Here is a 23,583-nt window from a genome sequence, read left to right as displayed (position 1 = left end):
TTTTATTGCTTCCTTTGAACTAACCACAATTTAGTACACTTTTTTTGTTTAAATTTGTGCCCCTAAGTTATTTTCATTGTCTGTGAATGAGTGTCTGCAATGTCTGGAGTATTATAGCGACAATGCTTGTTTTGTGTAAGTGGTGGTCTCCAACAGAGAGGCTGTAACCAGCTGGGCCTCTCGGGTCACTCTCCGTCACCACCGTGCGCGCACACACACACACACGCACGCACATGCGACTAAGTAGCACTTTTTCTGGCCCCCAAATACAGTATGTGAATGTGTGCGTTTGTGAGACACTAGAGTTATGGTTGTAGTGTGACTGGCACTCAAACACAAGGATATGTTGCCTCCCTACATCCATGATTGATGACCATGTGGTTACTTCAACTTGGATGATAAACCTAAACTTGAAATTTTAGCTGTTTATTTGGAAGAACAGTAACAGCCTTGCAATGAAATTGCAGGAAAAAAGTCCTGACCACTAATGTGTTATGAGCCAAATAAAAAAAGAACACACAGAAAGCAACAAAAGAAAGAAGCCACAAGGCCATGCCTGCGCCTCGCAGCTGCACCGTGGCTCTAATGGCAAACTAAATAGGGAAAACTGATATCGAGAACAACAGCATTGGGATCATGACAAAAACCCATTGGGAGTCTTCCAGATTTAAGATTAAGCACTAGGATGACATTGTGATTATTGTTTGACCTCTAAGCCTGAATATGTAGGGCGGTCCAAGATTAATGCTGGGCTTTATCTACTTCAGATTATTGCTCTCTTCATCATGACTGTGTGGAAAGCAGCTGAGACAAGCGTCATCAGGATAAAAGCAGGATTTCTTCATTTACACGCAAAACACAAGCATGCGATGCACAAAATGAGAAAATGTCAACATTGGACACTTTCCACGGTAATAGGGAAAAAAAATGTTTTTGGGAAACAAAATTCTTGGATCATAATATTGCTTAAATCAGCCAAATTTAAGTGTGTACACAGCACACTTCCCTAATTACTGCAATAATTAATTACTGCCGTAAAGTGTTTATTTGATTGAGCACTCACATTCATTTTGTTGTTCAATGAAATTCCCTTATTAAAGTACTGTTTTAAATTAAAGCATAACAGGAATCAATAATAAAAACTACAAATATCATTAAAAGTGTTCTCATTCAAGTGAAAATAGTCCAACCTATTTGAATATTTCCAAAAATTCTCCAGCTAAACTTTGCATGGACAGATTCTTGGTATGGACGTAACTATTTAGCTATGGCTCTTAATCAACTAGAGATGGTTGGAGACGACCATAATGTATCCCAGTTAAACAACCAGCTTCTCTGTTAACTCTTTTGAACGACATTGACTCCATAAGGAAAAAATGGCATACGGTATCTTCATCAACACTTGAGAGTTTTAATTTTTGACCCATGTTAAGGTCTGATGTACTTAGAAAACTATTTCGATGTGATACAAAGAATACTATGACTTATGTTCTACAGTACAAAATTCCCAATAAATAAATCCTCTGGGTTCCACTGGTGGGATACAATTCATTTGTCATTCAGGGGTTTGGCTAAACCCCTTGTTCCCACTTTGGCCCACTGCACACCTAACATTGGAACCAAACGGGATTGAACTGTCACGCAGTGTGCAGGGCTGTACAGCTAGTTTTCATGAGTAGCTGACCATGCGCAATTTGGGCAATCTCTCTCTCTCTCTCTCTCTATGTATATAGTGTTTTGCAATAATACTTGAATATACCGTAATTATAATTTCATATGTACCAGTGGCTAAAAACCAAAGCGTGGAGTCTCTTGTCGCCGAAATGCACTAGTGCAGTCAATGAATGGGTCGCAGTCAATGATTAATTGCCAACAGACTCTGAAATGGCCATACGCTTTCTTTTATTTCTTGCCCATTTACTCTTTGAATAATACAGCTACCAATTCTCTTCATCCTTGACAATTGTGCCATGTTGTTTGTGGTTCAATAAAGAATAATACAGTACAGTATATGTAGAGCCTCAAAACGTTACTTCCCGATAAGAACATCGGGGTTTTTCTGTTGGAGAGGGGCGATCTGTTATTGGTTAGCTATGGTTCATTTCAGTCACGTTTGTCACTTTGCTTGGTGTGCGGCGGCCATTCAATCTTCATCTCACCTCTTGAGACACGTGACAGTTGTACATTTCTAATTTTATAGGCTCCAGCACGCTCGCGACCCTAGTGAGGAGAAGCGCTTCAGAAAATGGATGGATGTTAACACTTTGAGGATGACACTTTTCTGTTGCAGCATGACTGTGACCCAGTGCACAGAGCAAGGTTCATAAAGGCATGCTGGGATTTGATCTGGAAGAACTTGAATAGAACCCTGACCTCAACCTCACCAAAACCATTTGGGATGAAATAGAACAACCATTGTGAGCCAAATCCTATCTCGGGTCCAACTCACACTCACAAATGTTCTGCTGGATAAATGGACAAAATTTCCCACAGACACACAGTCTTCCCAGGAGAGACTGGATCATTTATTCTATTTTCACTTCATCTGGGTTGCTGACGTACTAATACAAAATCATACATGAGGTTAAGACAGAACATAATCCGTCATTTCGAGGATGACATGCTGGACCACTAAATCCAGAATTCATGGGATGTGAATGCTTGTTGCTTCCCGCTGATTCATGCAAAAATTCAGCAATGAAGTGTGAGTCCGGTTATATCTGACCACTCAGACTGTGTTTCTGGACCATGGTGTGTTACAGCTTGTTCAACACGGAGGTCTCCTTGTAGGGCCGTCCAAGTCAAACAGAACTTGCTTTCTGCTCTCTGCGGGGGTATGGAGAAGCGTGAGGAATTAACATGTGCGTGGATCTGGAAATTCTCCTGCTTTAACACCTAAGCATTGCAATGAGTGAGACATGTCTAGAAGTCAACATCAGTGTTGGTGCGTAGGCTCACAGAATTCAAAACAGGTTATAAAAGGAGCCATCATTTCATCACTTAGGTTGTCTCGCTCTGACCAAACAGAATAGGTCTCACGCCGCAGTGTAAATTGGGGGATGGGCTCACTTGGGAATGTCTTGAGCTCATAAATACAGTATAAAGAGGTGGTATTTTGTGCGAAATGTTGGCCTGTGGTGTTGTGTATCCTCCAGGATGTTTAGAAGAGTTTACCCTAGACATATTTTATATGTGGCCAAAACAGCAGGATGCACTCAAACACGTAAGAGGTTTCTCTGGACTGGAAGCACCAATGATTAGTTTAAAGGTTTTTTTTGGGGTCATTAATGGTCCTTTCCTTTTTAAAGCTACAGTAACTTGAATTATTTGCAGAGTTGATTCCTTTGTTTCTGCGCTATTGGGATGTTTACTTCATCACAGTTACAGCATTCTTCAATTACATTTAGTACAGCGTTTCTCAAAGTGGGGTCTGCGAACCATTGGTTGGTGACTGAGAAACCCCAAGAGGTCAGTGAGAAACTTTAAATTTTGATACTCAAACATATAAATACTGTACAGGGAAATGTTTGTTTTAAGTAAAATTTTAGCATTGTTGTCGTGTTAATGCAAAAAGAAGGTAAACAACTAAATGTTGTTAATAGTAAGGCAATACAACTTGGAGGAAACCTAGCAGCTTTTGATGCTAGGCTCCTTTTCCAGTATTGTTGTTCTCATTTTCTTTTCTGGTTTATTGTCAAAGGGAGTTTAACGCATGAAAAAACCCCAAAGAAAACACAACAAATCCACGAGGAGATACTGTAAGTGCTCTTGACCTGTCGTCTTTTGGGTTCTGGACTCTGAAAATATTTCAGATCAAAAGCTGATTTACCAACTAGAGGACCATTCAAGTGATGAGTGGAGTTGGAGGAGTAGGCAGGCCTTCTGTTTTTAGATATATGGAGACGAGGCAGTCTTTTGTTGGTTGATGCAGTGGTGGCAATCAGTAGTTTAGTAGTTCGCATAGCTGACTTTTCTTTTTTTTTTTTTGCAACAGATGTCATGGGATACAATCCCGGTCAATGTTCTATTCACAATGTGGTTGTAGGTGTAGTCTGCCTTTTGCCTTAAGTCAGCTGGGTAGAAAATGGATGGGTTGGTGAATGAGTTCGTGCAGAGGTGTCCAAACCTTTTCCTTCGAGGGCCACTTACAGAAAAATTGAAGGATGCAAGGACCAGTTTGACATTCTTCAACTTTTTAAATGCACTAAAACCAATCCATCAAGTAATTATAAATGATAGGTTTTTTTTGAGAAACTGCTACATCACAGCTTTCTGTGAAAGCTGAAAAGGTAAATAGTTTTGTAGTTTTCATGATTATAGGGTGACTTGCAGCCCTCTGTCCCACTAGATTAGGCCCCTGCCCTGAGTAGATCTCCATATTCTGGACCAAAGCAAGAGTAATCTGTAATAAACTGACAATTTTTAAAGAAGTCTTTACTTGATGATTATGTTTAATCAATAGGTTCATAAATGTAGACCTTGACAAAGACAACATTTTTGCTTCTAAAACTGAATTATCTTTATTCATGGGGCATTATAAAGAGAAATGGCCATTACTGTTTTAATTGTAAATAGTTTCTTTGCATATTAATTTTTTTTTTATAAAACCAATTTATTATTATTATTCATCGATCCATTTTCAGTATCCACTTATCCTCACTAGGGGCGTGGGCGTGCTGGTGTCTCCTGTATCTCAGCTGACTCTGGGCAAGAGGCGGTGTACACCCTGAACTGATCGCCAGCCAATCACAGAGCACACATAGACAAACAACCATTCACATTCACACCTATGGACAATTTCTAGTCTTTAATTAACCTACCTTGCATGTCAATTTACAGTCCAGTATGTGATATAGTGCTGACTTTTCCCAAATGATTTCCTACAAAATCCATTCTCTGGCCTATAATGCAGTTTGAGAAGCCTGCAAGTGAATGCAACGATCTGGTAAATTATTAACATTTACAGCTGAACATTTCTGCCTTTATTAGTCAGGTTCGGAAAAGAGTTTTGAGGTAATGAAAAACCAAGAATCCAACCATGTGCCCGTCATCCCTTCACCTTTATATGTGTGTACGTGAAAAGGGCAAAAGTGTGTTTTTGCATGTGTTTGAGTGTGTAACTATGGAGACTATAGTTATGGTACGGGGGTAACTCTATGACCCATTCACATGGTTAATAAAACATTCATAGAAATAGAGGAATGTTATGGTTTGTGTGTGTGTGTGCGCGCGCGTGTGTATGTGCATACATGCATGTGTGCAATAGCACGAGAATGTGTGTGTGTGTGTTCTTTTGACTGTGATGTTAGGCTTCCTGCAGTGACCCCACGGAGTGCACCATTCTGTTAGCAAACAAAGGGCCGGCTGTTCCCCCACCCTCCTCAACCGTGGACCGTTCCAACGCCGCTGACTGTTCACCACCGAGCTAACCAAATATTTCTCTTCCTGCTCTGAATTTGTCTCAATAAATAGGTTTATGTTTTGGGGTTTTCTTTCTCCTTCGGCTCTTTCAACTGAGCGATCCCGAACGCTCAGGTGGCCTTCTAATATCAGGCCTTGCGGTGCTGGATGTGGCGCCTTTTTGAACTGGGACGAGATCCGCGACATCCTGACTTTTGTGTGGAATAACATCCCAGAGTAAACTTTCTGTGGGAGTATTATTTCATCTTTCATTTACACTTAACCGATTCCAATTCATTTTGGTTCACTTGTGCATTCAAGGCATGTGGAAACATAGAGAGATGCATTGTGGTCAGTCGGAGTGAGTGAGTGTAAAGTCGACCGGCAAGGAGATGCCTGTGTGACTCAGTGGTCCACTACACTCCAGTCCAGACCTTCCAAATCAAAAGTTATCATTTTGATACACTATGCGCCATGAAGTCAAATTGGGGCCCTGATGAAAAACTGATATTGTTACCTATAGAGGTAACAAGTCATTGTTATGCAAGTCACAAGTAAGTCTCAAGTCTTTGCCCTCAAGTCCTGAGTCAAGTCCCAAGTCGACACATGCAAGTCCCGAGTCAAGTCGCAAATCCTTCACTTTGAGTTTTGAGTTCTTTCGAGTCATTTTACCAACAAAATAAAAACATATTTTAATCTCATAATATTTATATTTAAATAATATGTATATATTAGCAGCACGGTGGACGACTGGTTAGAGCGTCAGCCTCACAGTTCTGGGTTCCCGGGTTCAATCCCCGGCCCCGCCTGTGTGGAGTTTGCATGTTCTCCCCGTGCCTGCGTGGGTTTTCTCCGGGCACTCCGGTTTCCTCCCACATCCCAAAAACATGCATGAATTGGAGACTCTAAATTGCCCGTAGGCATGACTGTGAGTGCGAATGGTTGTTTGTTCCTATGTGACCTGCGATGGGCTGGCAACCAGTTTCAGGGTGTACCCCGCCTCCTGCCCGATGACAGCTGGGATAGGCTCCAGCACGCCCGCGACCCTACTGAGGAGAAGCGGCTCAGAAAATGGATGGATGGATGGATGTATATATTATACACTGCATTTATATATTTAATATATTTTAAAATACATATTTATTTATCAAAACAAAATTTGATAAACAAGTGCATTGAACCTTTATAAGAAAACTACCGTGGAGTGCGGGTACTAGACTGGCCTGCCTGCAGTCCAGACCTGTCTCCCATTGAAAATGTGTGGCGCATTTTGAAGCGTAAATACGACAACGGAGACCCCGGACTGTTGAACAGCTGAAGCTGTACATCGAGCAAGAATGGGAAAGAATTCCACCTACAAAGCTTCAACAATTAGTTTCCTCAGTTCCTAAACGTTTATTGAATGTTGTTAAAAGAAAAGGTGATGTAACACTGTGGTAAACATCACCCTATCCCAGGTTTTTTGGAACGTGTTGAAGCCATAAAATTCAAAGTTAATGATTATTTGCTAAAAACAATAAAGTTGATCAGTTTGAACATTAAATATCTTCTTTGTAGTGTATTCAATTAAATATAGGTTGAACGTGATTTGCAAATCATTGTATTCAAACTAGTTGTAATGTGCGCACAAAATACTAATTGGTGGGTTTGGTATCATGCCTATTAACAACTAACCAATGGTGCACACCTTTGCTAGAAACTGCAATTCTTGGTGTCCTTAAGGCAAGTGTCTTTTCTTTTCTTTTCTGTTTTCACGAATAGCCTGCAATCCTATGCTATGGCATTTCAAACTCTTGTTCCATGTGCCCCCCTTTTAACTTTGAGCACCTTTGCGCAAAGGTTTCTGCACGCCCCTGGTGGCCAGCATAAAAACATTATTAACTGTACAGGTAAATTTAAGTTTAAAAAATGAACATTCTTAAGTCATAAAAGTGCGAAAATAAGAAAAACGCTATATATTGTAAGACAATAAAACACTTAGGACTCTAATTTTGTAGCACAAATGGTGGCGCCTCTTTATTTTGGTGCAAACGCAAGGCTCGCTGGCGTGTTTGCCAATTTGGCAGACGGGAATGCACCAAAATGTGTCTACTGATGCAACGAGAGTGACTCCTTTGACATCCACCCGGTGCATGTGACAATTTGGTGACTCCAAGTCAGTCTAAACTTACAGCTGCTCAGACCACATCTAACTTTTGCCGCAAGGTATACTGCTGGTCTAACGTGAATTTGATCGAGGTGCAGGCAGCCAGATATACGAGCTCTGTGGAGCTGTGTCAGACTTATTTATAAATATGTGAACAGCGTACATCGAACCCTCCGAATCATTGTAGAAAGCAATTCATTGAACCCATTCTTCTTCGTCTTATTATTATTATTATCCATCCATCCATCCATTTTCCATGCCACCTTTCCTCACTAGGGTCGCGGCCATCCTGGCGCCTATCTTAGCTGACTCTGGCCAAGAGGCGGGGTACACTCATAACTGGTCGCCAGCAATTGCAGGGCACACATAGACAAATGACCATTCACACTCACGTTCATACCTACAGACAATTTCTTCAATTAACCTACGATACATGTTTTCGAAATGTGGGAGGAAACCGTAGTACCTGGAGAAAACCCACGCAAACATGGGGAAAACATGCAAACTCCATACGGGGGAGGCAAGATTTGACCCCGGGTTCTCAGAACTGTGAGGCAGATGATGATGATGATTAGATTTTTTAAATCATCCCATTGGCCGTGGCACAACTGTGTGTGTATGTGTGTGTGTGTGTGTGGGGGGGGGGGGGGGGGGGGGGCACGTGGACTCAGACAATCGGGGTGGGGGATGGCGGTCTCCAAGTGCCCACTTCACAGCAAAGGTCTATCTCCCGAGCCAACTTTTACTGCGTGACAAGTGTACCACTTTTAAAGGGAATGAAAGAAGACGCTTTGATGTGACATGATTGAAGTTGGCTGTGTTCATGCCCACGGAGCGCAAAGCTCCCTCTTTTAATTTCGCTGCCTTGGTGCTCATCTACGAAATTAGAAACACCCTATTTTAAGTAACAAAGGTGCTTACTGTATCTCATCTTTAAAAAACACTCTTAACTATCACACAAGTGTAAAAAGAAGTTCACTGTAGAATGTAATTTTGATACCAAGTGTACATAAATTTGTAACTTCCTGCGTATATTGTGCTCTGTTCATCTTGTTGTTCTCTGAACACCCCTTGTTGTGGTTTCGAATTCGTTTGGAATTCAGTGTTGCAAACAAAGTACAAAAGGCCAAAGAAAAAGCAATCATGCTCAGTGAACTGAAATGTGCTTTATGCTGATGTCATTTGTGATGAGATGAATCAAAATCAGCACCTTTGCCTCACTTCAGAGGAGTATTTCCCCCGCAAATTCCATCAAATTCCAAAATGTACCAGCCAGGAGTGTTTATAGAAGTCATATGATCCAGTCTTGAGTGGTGAACAGCAACAACGAACCCACTAACCAAGTGAGCAGTTTTAACAGGCAATGCAGAGCCTTGCAGGGCGAGTGTGATGTGAGCAATGACTGCTGGTGTAGTGTTTACTCTAACGCCCGTGATATTCATTACAGGCTGAGCTGTGTGCTGCCACTTCCTGAACATGTCCCATAGGTCCCGTGACCTTCCCTTACGTGGGCTGCCCTTAAACCCCATTGGGCTGGGGCCAGGATGGAGGAAATTACACTGCGAGATTGATTGGCTAAATCCTTTAATTATGTGGATTTCTCAATGTGGTTTGTGCTTTCGATGGTTGTTCAACAACGTTATAAAAGGCTCAAACCGCTTGACAAACCGACCCATGTTTTATTGTTATGATTCATGTTAAGCCTGACATTTTATTTAGTGAGATGGACTTGTGGCGATTTCACAATATTGACAGAAAACAAAACGAAAAAGCACAAGGGAATCAGCTGGAGTAATTTAACTTTCAAACAATATCAAACACTTCACTTCTCTTGTATTTTACATGTGGAGGTCTGACATGGGAGAAACGTGTCATTTTTCCAGTGGGATGTTCTAATTCCGTCCTGTTTTATAGAATGTGATATGCCCACACACATTCAGTGCAATATCCTGCAGAGATTTTCACAAGGTTTGTTTCTGTTGGGCCCAACCACAGCCAGTGGCCGCAAGTCTCATTAAAACAAGCGTATTATCGGCGTAGTTTGACGGGAAAGCAGATACGTAATATGAATTGAGAATATGATGGGAGGTTCTTCAATCCTCCATCTTTATGGACCTGTCAGACTAACCCTTTACTCTAATTTGCTTCTGTCTCTGTCATTTAGAGAGTCAGGGTGTGAATTTAGCCTCAGAGCAAAGTCATAATTGCAATATCTATTTCCCTGTTTAGTTCGGGGGGGGGGGGGGGGGGGTTCAGCCCTCCTGTCGTTCTCTGGACTCTAATTGTACGTGACCGTTGGCGTGGTGAAGTCATAGTTGTGTGCTTGAGCCTGCGAGTGACTGGTAACTGAAGGTCAGGAAATTAAAGATTGAAAAGAAACATTTTTCAATATTTCCAAGTCTTGTTGAATCAGTTTGATATTTCTTGATTCTGGCAATCGCTGACACAAAAGCAAACATTTCCACCAACTGAGTTTAAATGGGATCTGTTTTCTCTGGCAGGGTAGCCTACAGAGTAAACGTACAGTTCGAGAGATTGGTGGTGTACATTGTCGACCTGCAGAAAAGGTTGCGGTAAAGGCCAGAGCCGTGACCACTCTTACTGAATGGCCTTTGTTGAATACTTCTCGAGGGAGAACAATAGTAGCTCAAACTGTCAGAAATAGTGGTACAGTAGCCGTCCAAAATGTAGCCCATTGGGATAATTGATACAGAGTCATGGCTGAATCAAGATTAACTTTAGTTTTCAATGTTTTGGACCAACATGAAAAGATATAAAATATCCAGTATATACAAATAACAAATTTAAAGCCGAAATCCACAACTACTTTTTGTTAAAAAAAAAGAAGTTAATTTCAACCAAACCACTACAAGAGTATACAGTATGACAGAATGCTGATTAAGCCAATCAGCTTCTGACACATCTTGCTATATTTTTAAATATTTATTTTTTTAGAATTAGTGACTATTCTATACATTCCCGCGCTGGATCACTTGGTGGAGCTTTAAAATGACATAGCAGAAATGACGTATTTTACCAACGAACGGGCAGGCCCATCTATGGACAGCGCGCAGGTCGACTGAACCATAGAGAATGGAGAAAACAATTGAAGCAACATGTGGGAGGAGAACTCTAAAAAAAACGTCAGAGAGAAAAAGCCTGCTCGTCGTCCACTTGTTTTTCTTTCCAAAAATTTGAACATCAACATTTTTGAGATGCGCTCTTGAAGACACAGTGGGAGGGAGGAAAGGTAGTGCAAGGTTGGGAGGACGAGGTGGAGGCCGGACAGATAAGCTGTATGGAAAATGCATGGATGGATGGATGTCGAAGCGACGAAGGCTTTGTTGTAATGCTGAATTCCAGTGTAAGGGGGCGCCAGAAATAATGGATTATAGCTTCTTCATTTAAAGCTATGAAAGTTTCAGGATTATGCAGTCATTGATCCCAGTATCCACATAAGCTATGAATATGATGTATGAATAGTCTTGTAACTGGCAGGCACAAGCTATTAACATTCAGCTTTCTGTCAGCTGAAACCTCAGTCGTGGTTCGAAAGCTTTCTAATTCATAAGGAAATGAATGACTTGGTGGGCACAGCGGCGAAGCGGTGTGGGATGTTTCGACACATGTTCATGCTCATGTTGTGCATGAGTACACTAGCTGGTTGCAACATTAGGTACACCTGCATAAACTAATGCAGTGATTCCCAACCAGGGTTCTGTAGCACCCTATTGTGCCATTTGAGCTCATCAGGTCTGCCGTGGGAAATAATTTAACTCCACTAATTTGTTCAAAATCTTTTTTTTTTTTTTTTTTTTTAATATTACAAATACTGTATGATTTTGTTCATCTATTTATGCCAGTGACGTATTGTGAAAGGGAGAACTATTAAATGCTGTTGCCATTCATACAACAGAATAATTAATGGCTTCCTTTGAGTATATGTGAGATGAGATTATTTTATTATAAAACGGGTGCCTTTGCTCATTAAAGTTTGTGAAACACTGAGCTAATGCGATCCAATCCAGGCGCATCTGCAACGATAAACAGAACTGGTCGATTGTAGACGACCACAATGCATCCCAACAAACATTGCCATCTCTAGATTGTGCAAGTTTAGCTCATGTTGTAGCCTGTGTGTTATGAATCCCTTCTGAAGTTTATTTTATTTTTTTTCAATCTCCCATGTAAACTTGTAAAGTCGTCAGTGCTGTTTGAGCTGAACAAGACTCAAGTATTCTTTATACTTGTCTTTGTCGGCCGCGCGAGTATAAAGCGGCCTTAATGTATACCACTATGAGGCATATGATAGAAATGAAAACACAGAGGTGATGTCATGCTTGGCTATATAGCAGCAACAATATGCCATCCAAACGTGTGTTTGTACTGAACTGTGATTCCAGTGGAACTGGAAATAAACGAACAAGTTGGATGCTGAACCTCAGGGAGGTTCACCACTCTCTAGGAGCAATAACCTGATGCCATCATTTTTTTTTTTGGGAGGTCTGCCCTGGAAAAAGCCATTTGGATCAATTAAACGAGCATTAAGGGAGCATGTGTAAGTGTCGGCCCCATTTATGATCTCATCAACACATCTTTGTTAACGGCGTGGGCCCACGTTAGGGAGATAAAGTTGTAAGGACGCAGCAGATTGGGTGGTAAAAGTGTCAGGGGTGAGACATGTGGCACACACAAGAGGATGTCTGCTCACACCCAGACGCCTCGTGTGCCACACAGAGCTGATTGTTCCACAGCCACGAGGCCTTCAATTGGAACTCCAAAGGCCTTGTGTGGTGAATCCTGGCCTCACAGAGGACCCACACCCCCGGGTAGCTAATGCTGAATGACAGGCAGATGCTGATCAAAGCTGCTTCTGGAAGCTCTCCTGTCAATGTTTGGAAGGGGGCACAGAGGGGTTGATAAGTGGGGAGACAAGAGCAGTATGCCTGGTCTGGACCTGGGCCAAGGATCAAGGATCAAACAGCATGACTGGACTTTATTAGCTTCAGTGCAGACAATACACTCACCACAGTGGACCTCCGCTATTGCCAGATTATCTCATCTCTTTTTATATGCAAGTGACACAGAGCCACAACCCACTGGAGTGCTGGAGTCAGGAGGTGATTAGATACTTGGATTATAGACGTTTGAGTCTGACTCAAAAGTTCCACCTAAATTTGAACGTTGAATTGACTTGTCAGTCAAAAAGGAGGTGGTTTTAAGGCATTTATTTCTTACACAAAGTGTAGTGAGCGGCATCTCCATATGTTTTTTGTTGTTGTTGGTATTTTCATTTTTTGCTGTCTTAGTCAAAGAGGAGCTGCAAATAGAAGAGTGCCATCTAACTATTCTCACACAACTTGAATCAGAAAGTTGGATGCTAACCAACAAATGGACAGCTATAACCTAAGATTGGTACACATATACCAACAAGCTGATCTAATTTGAGCATTCTTCCTCCCTTACATACTATCAAAAGTCAACAAAGGCCAGATTCTCAGATGTCTCTAAAAGATTATCCTGAGCAATTATCCTGTGGTGTGGGGTATGTTAAGAGTAATTTTTCTCGTCCCCGATCTGCTTGGAAAGCGGTTAGGGCCAACAATTGTGAATGTTAAACCTGGTCAGGGATCTTGTTCGATGTGTGACCCGCGTCTGAGATGCACTAAATGAGCAAGGACGAATCTGGGTCCACAGATGCACCGCATTGCTTACCCACGTACTATATGTGTGTGTGCGTTGCTGAAGTGTTTCAGCGAATCATTATCCATTAAAAGTACGAGTCCTGTCTTGGTGCTAGCCAGTAGCCAATCAGAGGCAGAGTAGGGTGGGTTATCATTCCATAAATACAACGGAGACTTTTTTCCGGACTCGATAAATTGTCATTGTTGTGGTAACACGTGGCGCGCCGCTCACGAAAGCAGCGAGCCACCTGCGGGGTGGCGTTGGCTCCGTAGATGCACACAAGTGGGACACTTTAGGGAAAGTCAACTATTTATTCATGGGTTAAAGTACTCTGGTGTAGTGCTGGATATGCGGCGTATGATTTTGTTGACAAAACTCGCCTTATGTATGTGTGGGAAAAAAAGAAGAAGCTCACGTGACGTGAGCGAGCGCGGCAGATAAAGTTGTGCGTGTGCTGTAAAAATGTTTACCATACTATTTGTAATTGTACAGTTATAGTTCCTTCTTACTGCTACTGAGGAGGAGTTTGTTTACTTGAGTTTTTCCTCAGAGGGGGGAGGCAGCGCCGCTCACTGCAGGCTTGGTGGACAGTCTCACCGGCTTTCACATGCGGGGAGCGGAGCAGCCACGAGCCTCGCAACCGATCGGTGAAGAGAAGCCTGCAGGCCGGGGGAGCCTGTCTCTGCCTGGGCAGCCCACAGTGGCCAGCCAGGTCGCAGCTCGGTGCCGAAACGAAGCATATAACGGCGAGGAACGTTTGAAGTGTAGTACAGCTAGCCGGCTAGCTCGCTGGCTAGCAGCCTTCTTAATCAAAGTACAAGCAACAATTCCAGTCCACCTCCGCAATAAGTGAAATTCGTGAAATAGAAATACCCTATTTAAATACACCATGTTTTTGTTGAATTTACAGCATTTGCATTTTTGAAAGACATAAACACATATAAAACAATACAAACACATTTAAAAACACAATATATTGAGGGAGAGCAAGTGCAATGTCCATCCATCCACCATTTACTGAGCCGCTTCTCCTCACTAGGGTCGCGGGCGTGCTGGAGCCTATCCCAGCTATCATCGGGCAGGAGGCGGGGTACACCCTGAACTGGTTGCCAGCCAATCGCAGGGCACATATAAACAAACAACCATTCGCACTCACATTCACACCTACAGGCAATTTAGAGTCCTCAATTAACCTTCTGTTTTTTTTAGGCATTCCAACTATTTACAAGATCACACTGAGGAGACTCAACTCCTTTTTGGGCGCAATAATCAACACCCTCTGACATAAATCACATGTACATGTAGTGTGACATCTGTTTGTGAGGGTTAAGGTAAGGTTTATTTAGGTTTAGAGTTGCGTGGTCACTGTCTGTGAGAGTCAGGCTAAGAGTTTGTTGACACTACAACTGAATGTGAAAATGGCATTTTGGAGGCTAAAGCTTTTGCTAATAGTCAAGTTTTTGAAAATGAGACCATTATGGTTTCTGAGTAAACACCGAAAACCTTTAAGGCATGCACATAAATAGCAATTGTTGTGTTCAAAGTTTTTGCCAAAAGTCAAGATTTTGAAAATGAGACCAGTATGGTTTCTGAGTAAACACTGAAAACTGTTAAGGCATGCACATACGTAGCAATTGTCGTGTTCATGTTACTCTTAATAAGTTTGTTCACCTTTTTACAGAAAAGTCTACATTTATAACAACCAACGGCTTTACTACATTACTTGTGTTGAATTTTAAACTCATATGTCTATGAAGGGTATTCATAATTTGGGCAAAACTCGGCAGGATAAAGCAGTTGTTGCATATGTGCCAGTCTGGCATGTATATTTCAGTATTTTTAGTGGGTCAGTATGAACATGGATTATTGTGTCCGAGTAGTCATCTTTACTTAAAACTTTTCATAAATGCAAAAGACATTTCTGTAATTTTTTCCATGGCAAATCTCCATAAAATGAATATGAAATAATGCCCTCTGATTTGCTGAAAAATAAAATAAAAATTAAAAAAAAGGATCTCAAAGCCAATTCCTAAACGGGTTTTGACTTTACCTTAAACATGAAGTGACTCGAACACATCATAGTGTATCCAGAGAATATTTTTCTCCCTTGTTAGCCATGCTGATTGGAGCCAAGGAAAACTATATGCTGCCTTTTTCCATACATAGTAGAGGAAATGAAAATGAAGAAAAACAACAACAACAAAAAAGTCCAATGATAGAGTCTGAGGGTTCAACAGTTTGCAGATCTGACCTTCGTGGGATGTTTAAAACATATAGCAGGATTTGTTGTTAAGGCAGGACACCACTGATCTTCTTCACATGCTGAACAAAACACACAATGGGGGCCAAGTTGCTCCAGGGTGTTTACAACCTTAACAGCCAAGTTTCATCTTGCTTTGATGCCTCCTGTTTGTTCCCACCACCAAGTTAAGGTAAAGATGAAGGAAGAATTTGCTGACTTCTTTGCTCTGTGCCTCAAAGCAGCACCCAACACTGAAGAAGCTCAATGGAGCCTGATGTTCTGTGAGAGCACCAAACAGGCTCTGAATGGGTTTCTGTTTGCCACATGGTCAATACACAGCTTGAGAATGATTTTTCTTTATAAAATGAATCAGTGAATAACAATCAGTGGAGCAAACCCAGCGCACGACACAGTGATACCTTGACTTACGAGTTTAATGTGTTCCATGATGGCACTCGTAACTCAAATCCTTCGTACCTCAAATCATCTTCAAATTTGAAATGAATGGAAATTCCATTTTCCATTCCAGCCACCCCAAAAAACAACCACCAAAATTTCAGTAGTTTTTTTCATAAGAAAAATATAGCCCTCTACTGTATACAACAATAACACAATTAAATATAACGTAAAGAATGAAACAGTTTCTGCTCATATTTTTCATGCTTTGTTTCAATGAACATTGGGCTGTTCCTTTTGGTCTGTGTGCCTTGGCCACCAGGGGGCAGTAAATACATACATATAATACAGATATTTGCTGGTGGACCGAGGAAAAGTCTAAGCTGCAGTAATCATTTTTTTTTTTCCCACAGAGAATAAAAAGTAAATGCCTGTGAATATTGTTATATTTTATGTCTACATGTGTTGCATCATGATTGAAAAAATTGGCCGTACGACGGCTTGTGTCTTAAAAAACCCGTAATTCAGGTGTCAAGTAAGTTGAGGTACCACCGTATTTAAATTTGTTTGTCGGTTCGTATGTTAGCAGGCCATTTCCTGGTTCACGGAGAAATATGGAAAACAAGAGGATTGTTTTAATTGTGGTGGAGTGGGAAATGTTTCCATCAGGAATTGAACGTCAAAAAGAGAATGTTTTTGAACCACGTTGACAAAAGAGTGAAATGCCATGTCTGTTTTGCTTCGTTTGTTTTGTATAGTGCAGTGGCTCTCAAACGTTTTACACCCAGTACCCCCTAAAAATCCTTACCTCTCCAAGTACCACCATTAAGAGTCACATTAAAATACAATACCGGTAGCGTAGTAGGCCCAAGTGTTACACATCCCACACTATGACAATCGTTAGTCTAGTTTGTTAGCATGGCTACTTTCTGGTTGCAGGTTAATCATGTCATATTCTAAGAATAGACATTTGGTACTCTACGATTTGTATTCTGGGATGGGGGAACATTCTGTTGTTACTTAAGCAGCAAAAAAGTGAAAAAATGCATTTGTATAACAAAAGTGAAGAAACTGTGGATGGCGTATTTGTTTTTGTGAGTCAGTTTTTTTAGAATATTACTTCCTGGTCCAGGGAGAACGACATAATACGTGAGGATCCGACAGACGAGCAAGCTGTTATGCGTGTCCAACAAAAAATTATTACACTTTGTGGAGGGGTGTGGTATGAGGCAAGGAAGAACCCATTAAATTTGGGTGTGGATATGGCTAAAGGTGAGGATCCTTGCTTTTTAATTTTGTTTTAATTTTATCCATCCATCCATCCATTTTCTGAGCCGCTTCTCCTCACTAGGGTCGCGGGCGTGCTGGAGCCTATCCCAGCTGTCATCGGGCAGGAGGCGGGGTACACCCTGAACTGGTTGCCAGCCAATCGCAGGGCACATAGAAACAAACAACCTACCTACCTACGGGCAATTTAGAGCCTCCAATTAATGCATGTTTTTGGGATGTGGGAGGAAACCGGAGTGCCCGGAGAAAACCCACGCAGGCACGGGGAGAACATGCAAACTCCACACAGGCGGGGCCGGGGATTGAACCCGGGTCCTCAGAACTGTGAGGCTGACGCTCTAACCAGTCGACCACCGTGCCGCTGTTTTAATTTTAATTAATTTTAATTATTTATTTAAAAACAAATTTTTTTTTTTTTGGCAATTGCTAAATGGTTTGTAACGGCCCCTGCCTCCTATGAGACTAAAGCAAAACAGTCTTGACTGCAACTTTTGCCTGTTTGAATTTATGACCATGCACAGATATTTATACAGGTTTATAAACTGCTGAATGATTTACAGTGGTGTTGAACTGCATTGCATCATACTGGGGTGCATTTTTAATATTTTGGTTGTCTTATTTCTAAATCTTGTAAACATACTTCATGACGGATACTATAAGTAATCAGCAGCTAAGATTAATATGTGCTTTTTTGTCTTGGTACAAGTAATGACCCTTTTTGTTGATGGGGGTCATGGGCCAACATGGTTCCATTTAGTGCATAAACAGGAAACAAAACCATCTTTCAAAGATGTAAAGCTGTGGTTGAAAATTCCCTTGACCTCCCAAAACTCCCACCTCCTCCTCTGGAGGTAAATGCAATCCAATATCCTGCTTTCTGTCTCTCAACATATCTCAATATATCATTTTGATTTGTGTTTGTGTAATTATTCCCCCTCTTTATGGAGCCAGAGATGTAGTTCAGTGTTCTAATATTGCATTTGATCTGGAGCTCTTTAAAAGTGTGCCCATAAATCTTGAAATGCAAATCACAGGCCCCAAGGATTGCTATGGTGCCTTGAGGTCTGAGCGCACTTTTGATGGGGTGAGATTCAAAAGAATAATCACGCTTTGGAGGAATTAAAAGTGAAACCATAGCCGAACAGGATCTTCTCTGAAGTGCTTCCGCATGGCTCCTCAGTCGAAACGGCCCTCGATTCCGTTGTCCTATCGGCCACTATGTTTTCTCCACTTATCCCCTTTTAGTGTGTATTATGATCCACCTAAAGCCACCTCATTAAAACTGCCTCGACTTGCTTGACTGAATCTAACAGTGACTTGTTGAATTTCAAGCTCTGTGTGAAACAATCAGACTCTTGTCTGTCATGGAGGGCCCCCCACGAGCCCGCTCGTAGAATAGCACTGTAAGTGTCTGCTCGAACAGCATGAAAACACATGTAGCAAGTTGCTGTGGAAGAGTTTGGTCTGACCACAACAGTCAGCTTTGAGAGAATGTGGGCACGGACGGCCATGACACCAGAATGTATGTTTGGTTGTTCAACATTTGACTTGAACTGAGGTACAAATATGTCAATGTGTGTGTTCTTTCATCCAGTATGTTGTATTTGATTGCATTTCTATGGCTGTTATTTCTCTGGTGGAGTATAGTTTTTAAAATGTATGCTCGCAATATAATTTAGTGCAGTTACAGTATACACCAATACAACCACAGCAATAGACATATTGTAAATAGTATATACTGTGTTACCTCTCTGAGTCCAGCAAAACTGAACAATTCTTTTTAAATGCAGAATTTGTGATAGAGCAACAAATACAAAAGTAGATGGACGGCATGGTGACTTGTGGTTAGTAACTTCTTTTGACGTTGGCCTCACATTTCTGAGGTTGAGGTTTCGAATCTTGGCGCAGGCATTTCTGGCATTTCTCATCATGCTTGCATAGATGTTCTCCAACCTCTTCCCATTTTCCAAAGAACATGTGTTGTAGGTTCATTGAATACTCTAAATTGCCCAAAGGTGTGAATGTGACTGTGACTGAGAATGGTTGTTTGTAAATAGTAAATGTGCTTGCATTTACAGCATTTTTTTCAACTTCAAGGCACGCAAAACGCTTTAACACAGTCTCCTCATTCACCTACTGATGACGACGAAGAATCAGGAGCAACTGGAGTTTTAGGTATCTTGCTCAAAGACACTATGGCACGCTAACACGAGTGGCTTAGGCTCAAACCCAAGTTGGGAGACGACCACTCGACCACCTGGCTGGCAACCAGTATAGGGTGTACATGACTCGACCAAAAACTGTCCAACACGGGCCCGACAACCGCTGACCCGTGCCAAAGGTGCGGGTCACATGGGGCTGACAATGTTCACCCACTGCCCATCTAGAGCTGATGGCAGACCATCGGTTTGATGTGTTCCAACTTTTCTGAGGACGAGAGTAACAAAAAAAACAACAAAAAAAAACAATAGATGGATTGAAGTTGGGGTTGATCGCAAATTGAAAAAGTCACTACCATTATCTGAACGCATATACATACCTACGTATATAAACTCCAACTAGATTTGAGTCATACATGCATGCTTGTTTTAGGTGTCCAATCCAGTCTGGTTTCCAATAAAGTTCCATTGAATTGATCAGATTTATTACCTTGTGGGGGAAAAAAATAAGCCCCAAAAGTAGCTTTGGAGTTAAAACTGTCATCATTCATGACATCATTATGCGAGCCATACATTGGCCCATCTTGTGAGACTTCAGATCATAGAGCATCTAAGGACCGCTGCACACCGCGCGACGCGGCCAAACCCAACTTGGAATGGACCATCGCAAAATAAATTACAGTTGGCGACTCACACCCGTACATTGAGCGATTGGATTGATGGACGCCCAGCGACATTAACTGGCAAACCTGTATAGGCTTTTGAGGCTGCACATACATTACATTGTACTTTATCACTTTTATTAAACCATAAAAAGATAGAATGACAGTCAGGCAAGACGCGGGTTGCTACAGAGAAGGACATGGGCGAGAATAAAAGAGTGGGGATATATTGAGAGGTTCCCCAATTGCCTCCATTCACTTGAATTTACCCAGTACGGTACTTGAATTTACCCAGTACGGTCCGTACATCACTCTTGTGCATTTTGGTGACAGAGACTGCAAACTTCGCCATTTCATCCACAGATACAGGTACATATGAAATTGTACATCTAGTTAAGTATTGTTGTAAAACACAATATATGTAAACTTTATATACAGTATATATATGGCTTGATGGCAGCCGGCTGGGTCTCGCTAGCTTAAAACCTGGAAATGTATTTTTAGCGTGAAAGTTTATGTGCATTTTGATTCGCTGTACTCTGCGACATTGCTACATCGTACATACAACGGTAATTCAAATTTTGAATCGCCACAAAACCAGTGCCCGAGGGATCGAACCCGCAGACGGCAGAAGAGTACAGTCGGGTTTGGCTGGATCGCTCGGTGTGCGGCAGGCTTAAACTATCAGACCCACAAGTGCGTTTTGCTTTTTTCTTCATCTTTCTATCATTATTTTCTTAAACCACCATAAAAGTTTGAGGATGACCAGAGAGCCAGAAGTGGAAGTTATTTTTTACAAATCAGGCAGCTTCCTGCAACCAATTATTTTCACATTCCGCTGTAATTTTGTCATTTGGGTGAACCAGCTAGTCATTCATAATGACTTTAATACACAGTGATGCGATGACCTGAAGTAAGCATCATTTGGTCAAAGGCCAGAGCACTGGGCTACTCCCTCCCCTTCATGGCACTTGACCAGCTGAAGGAAGTCATCTTTTTGCACATTGCACCATTGCTAAGTGTGTCTCTTGCTGTCAGCCTGGCCGCAGCCACATATCAAGCAGCTCGCAGCATTCCGCTATTATTCTGAAGCATCACATGGGTTTATGATGAGCACCAGAGCGTCTTTCTTCCGAAACCTGAGGAGGAAGGAAGATGACAGCTGACTGATACATCACTGTTGGGGGTTTTGATGCTTTTTGGAGCACTTGGATAGGAGGCGGTGACTCATTACCCGCTTGTCCTCTTCTCCAGCTGTGCCTTGGTCCTGAGGAGGTTTTGAAGCACATCTTCAGGAAGAAGAAGAAAATGAGAAACAGTGTGTTTAACGCGCACGTCTTGTATCGTCTTTCTGTGCTTGAGAACTTTTGAGGCCTTTTGTGGTGGATCGTTTGTGTTCCCATGGGAATGGTGGTACCATCCGGAGCCACCGTGTCCCGTTTTCGAGCTTTACTGCAAAACTCACATGACATGACCCACAATTAATTTGGATTCCCGAAAACACAGAAACCAGTTCTTTGTGTTTTATGTTCTTTTTATTCTTTTCTGGGGAGTTGCTACTGAGCGGAAGAGCTTTATCAGTCTTGCTTGCCTGCTGGGGTGATAAAAAAAAGTGCAGTTGGGCTTGTTGATTTATTTCAAGTCCTGCTTCTCTTTCTGTTCCTTGGGTCAGCAGAGTAGGGAGGAGTAGATAAAGACCCCCAAAAATTCAGTTTCTCCCAGTGGCCACTCTCACCAGCTGGCAGTCTTGGACTCAGGAAAGAATTGGGCTTTGTGATGGAGGCCTGCTGAGCCCACTCAAAACACACCCACAGGGCTTCAGGATAGTGGAGCTGGGAAAAGAGAGGACTGAGAGAAAAGAGAGGCCTCAAAACAGCAGCCCCCGGCCTGATGAAAACACTTTTGCTTTATTGCACTGACACCACCAAGGAGGAGAAATATCCCTGTTGCAAGCTTTGATGGACCAAAGTGCGACTTTCTCTCGAAAATAATTTGAACTAGGATTTCACTCAGTACAGCGCGGACCTCCACCAATGTTGAATTGTTGTTTAAAGTGGGACGAACCAGTGGGAAAATGTACGAGTTTTTCCATTTCTGCAATCAACAGTGTGTGCTCTGACAAGAATGAGGCTGTTGATTCCAATGAATGGCCTTCATTATGAAAAGACAGGGGTAGCTATCCTACTAACAGACAGATAACTCATTGAAGCACAACACGAGGCCACATAAATAACAAGCCTAACTCAATTGCACATTGCATAATGTGCTGAAAATATGATCTCTATTTAAATTTTTATTAGGATTGACACCAAAATTCAATGTGATCACCTTTTGACACACGCCTTCATAAAGTTGAATGGAAATCAGTTATGTAGATGTAAAAGAAACAAATGAGCATCAAAACAATACCTCTTGCCCTTGTGTTTTTACTCTTGGCGGAGGTAATAATGGCGCGGCGTGGTTCCTCCGAGATCACAAAAATGTCTTTTACGCCCCACTGTCATTACTCGAAAAGGGTTTGAAGTTTGACAGACCTTTGTAGCATGCGGTGGGGCACCTTGACATCTTAAAGCAAAGCCAAATAAACTGAGCGTTGGTGCCAAATGTGCAAGTGGATTTAAAAAAAGACTTCATACATTATTCAGAGGTTAAAAAAAGAGTGCACACAACATGTAGAGAAAGAATAATAAACAGAAGGAAGCCCAAGCCAAACTGAGAAAGGATTGTCAGCTATATTGACTGTGTAGAGTGTTGTGCTAAAAAATGACAAAGATTGATGAGGTGTCATGGCAACGGTATTATAATAGGTCCAACGTGGTGGTGGTAAGATCCAAAAGGTGTGTCTTGCTAAACCTGGGCTCAACTATCCAATCTCAGAGCCAAATACCAAACTCGACTAAACCCTAATATTTTAGCTTTTTTTTTTTGGTCGGATATTGCTGACATCACTTGTGTCAATGCCATAGTACAAGTAGGAATAATAAAATACCTTTATTCACTCCCATTGCGCTGTGAAATTGACCATGTTTGCTTCACGCTTTCCAACAAGGGAGCAAAAGAGTAACTCATAAACGCTTCTTAAGCAATTTTAAACCTTCAATAATAGTCAATAATAAAACATAACTAACGAAACATAATGCTGAGGAGGTATGTGCATCGCCTCGCTTCTACCTCCAGCTATTTGCTGGGTTCTTAACTGATGCCTATTAATGTGGCAAATTGTCAAAGAAGTGATGACACTCGACTGGCATGACCTGTTTCATTGACTGGAGGTCCTGGAACTTTCTCTCCTTGATTGGCAGAGCACATGGAAACATTCTTATCCATGCCATTGGCTCATTTGGCACCTGTACCCACTGTGCCAGAGTCCTCCAAGAGGGACAGCTTGAAATGGACCTTGCCTTCGCTACTAAATTGAAGAGCCCGCAAGTCATGCACAGTCGGATCTCCAGCTTTTTTGCCAGGTCTGATGCTAATGAAGTAAGATCCATTCAGTTTCAGGAACTCATCATCATGCTTGAGCACCTTCACATGGTAAGGTGATAGTCTGAGTCTTGCAGTCTGAAGCATGATGACGTAGTCTCTTGGCGTGAAGAACTATTTTGC

The 23,583-nt window shown here is 41.8% G+C and overlaps 1 long non-coding RNA gene across 3 annotated transcripts in view; it reads left to right on the top strand.

Moving 5' to 3' along the window:
- The window catches only part of LOC133485602 (uncharacterized), a 71,987-nt gene that overhangs the window by 934 nt on the left and 47,470 nt on the right, over positions 1–23,583 (top strand). The window lies entirely within an intron of this gene.

Source organism: Phyllopteryx taeniolatus, chromosome 11 (genome assembly GCF_024500385.1).
Source record: "Phyllopteryx taeniolatus isolate TA_2022b chromosome 11, UOR_Ptae_1.2, whole genome shotgun sequence".
NCBI lineage: Eukaryota > Metazoa > Chordata > Actinopteri > Syngnathiformes > Syngnathidae > Phyllopteryx > Phyllopteryx taeniolatus.
Note: the sequence above shows the minus strand (reverse complement) of the source record. Positions and strands in the feature narration are given on the sequence as shown.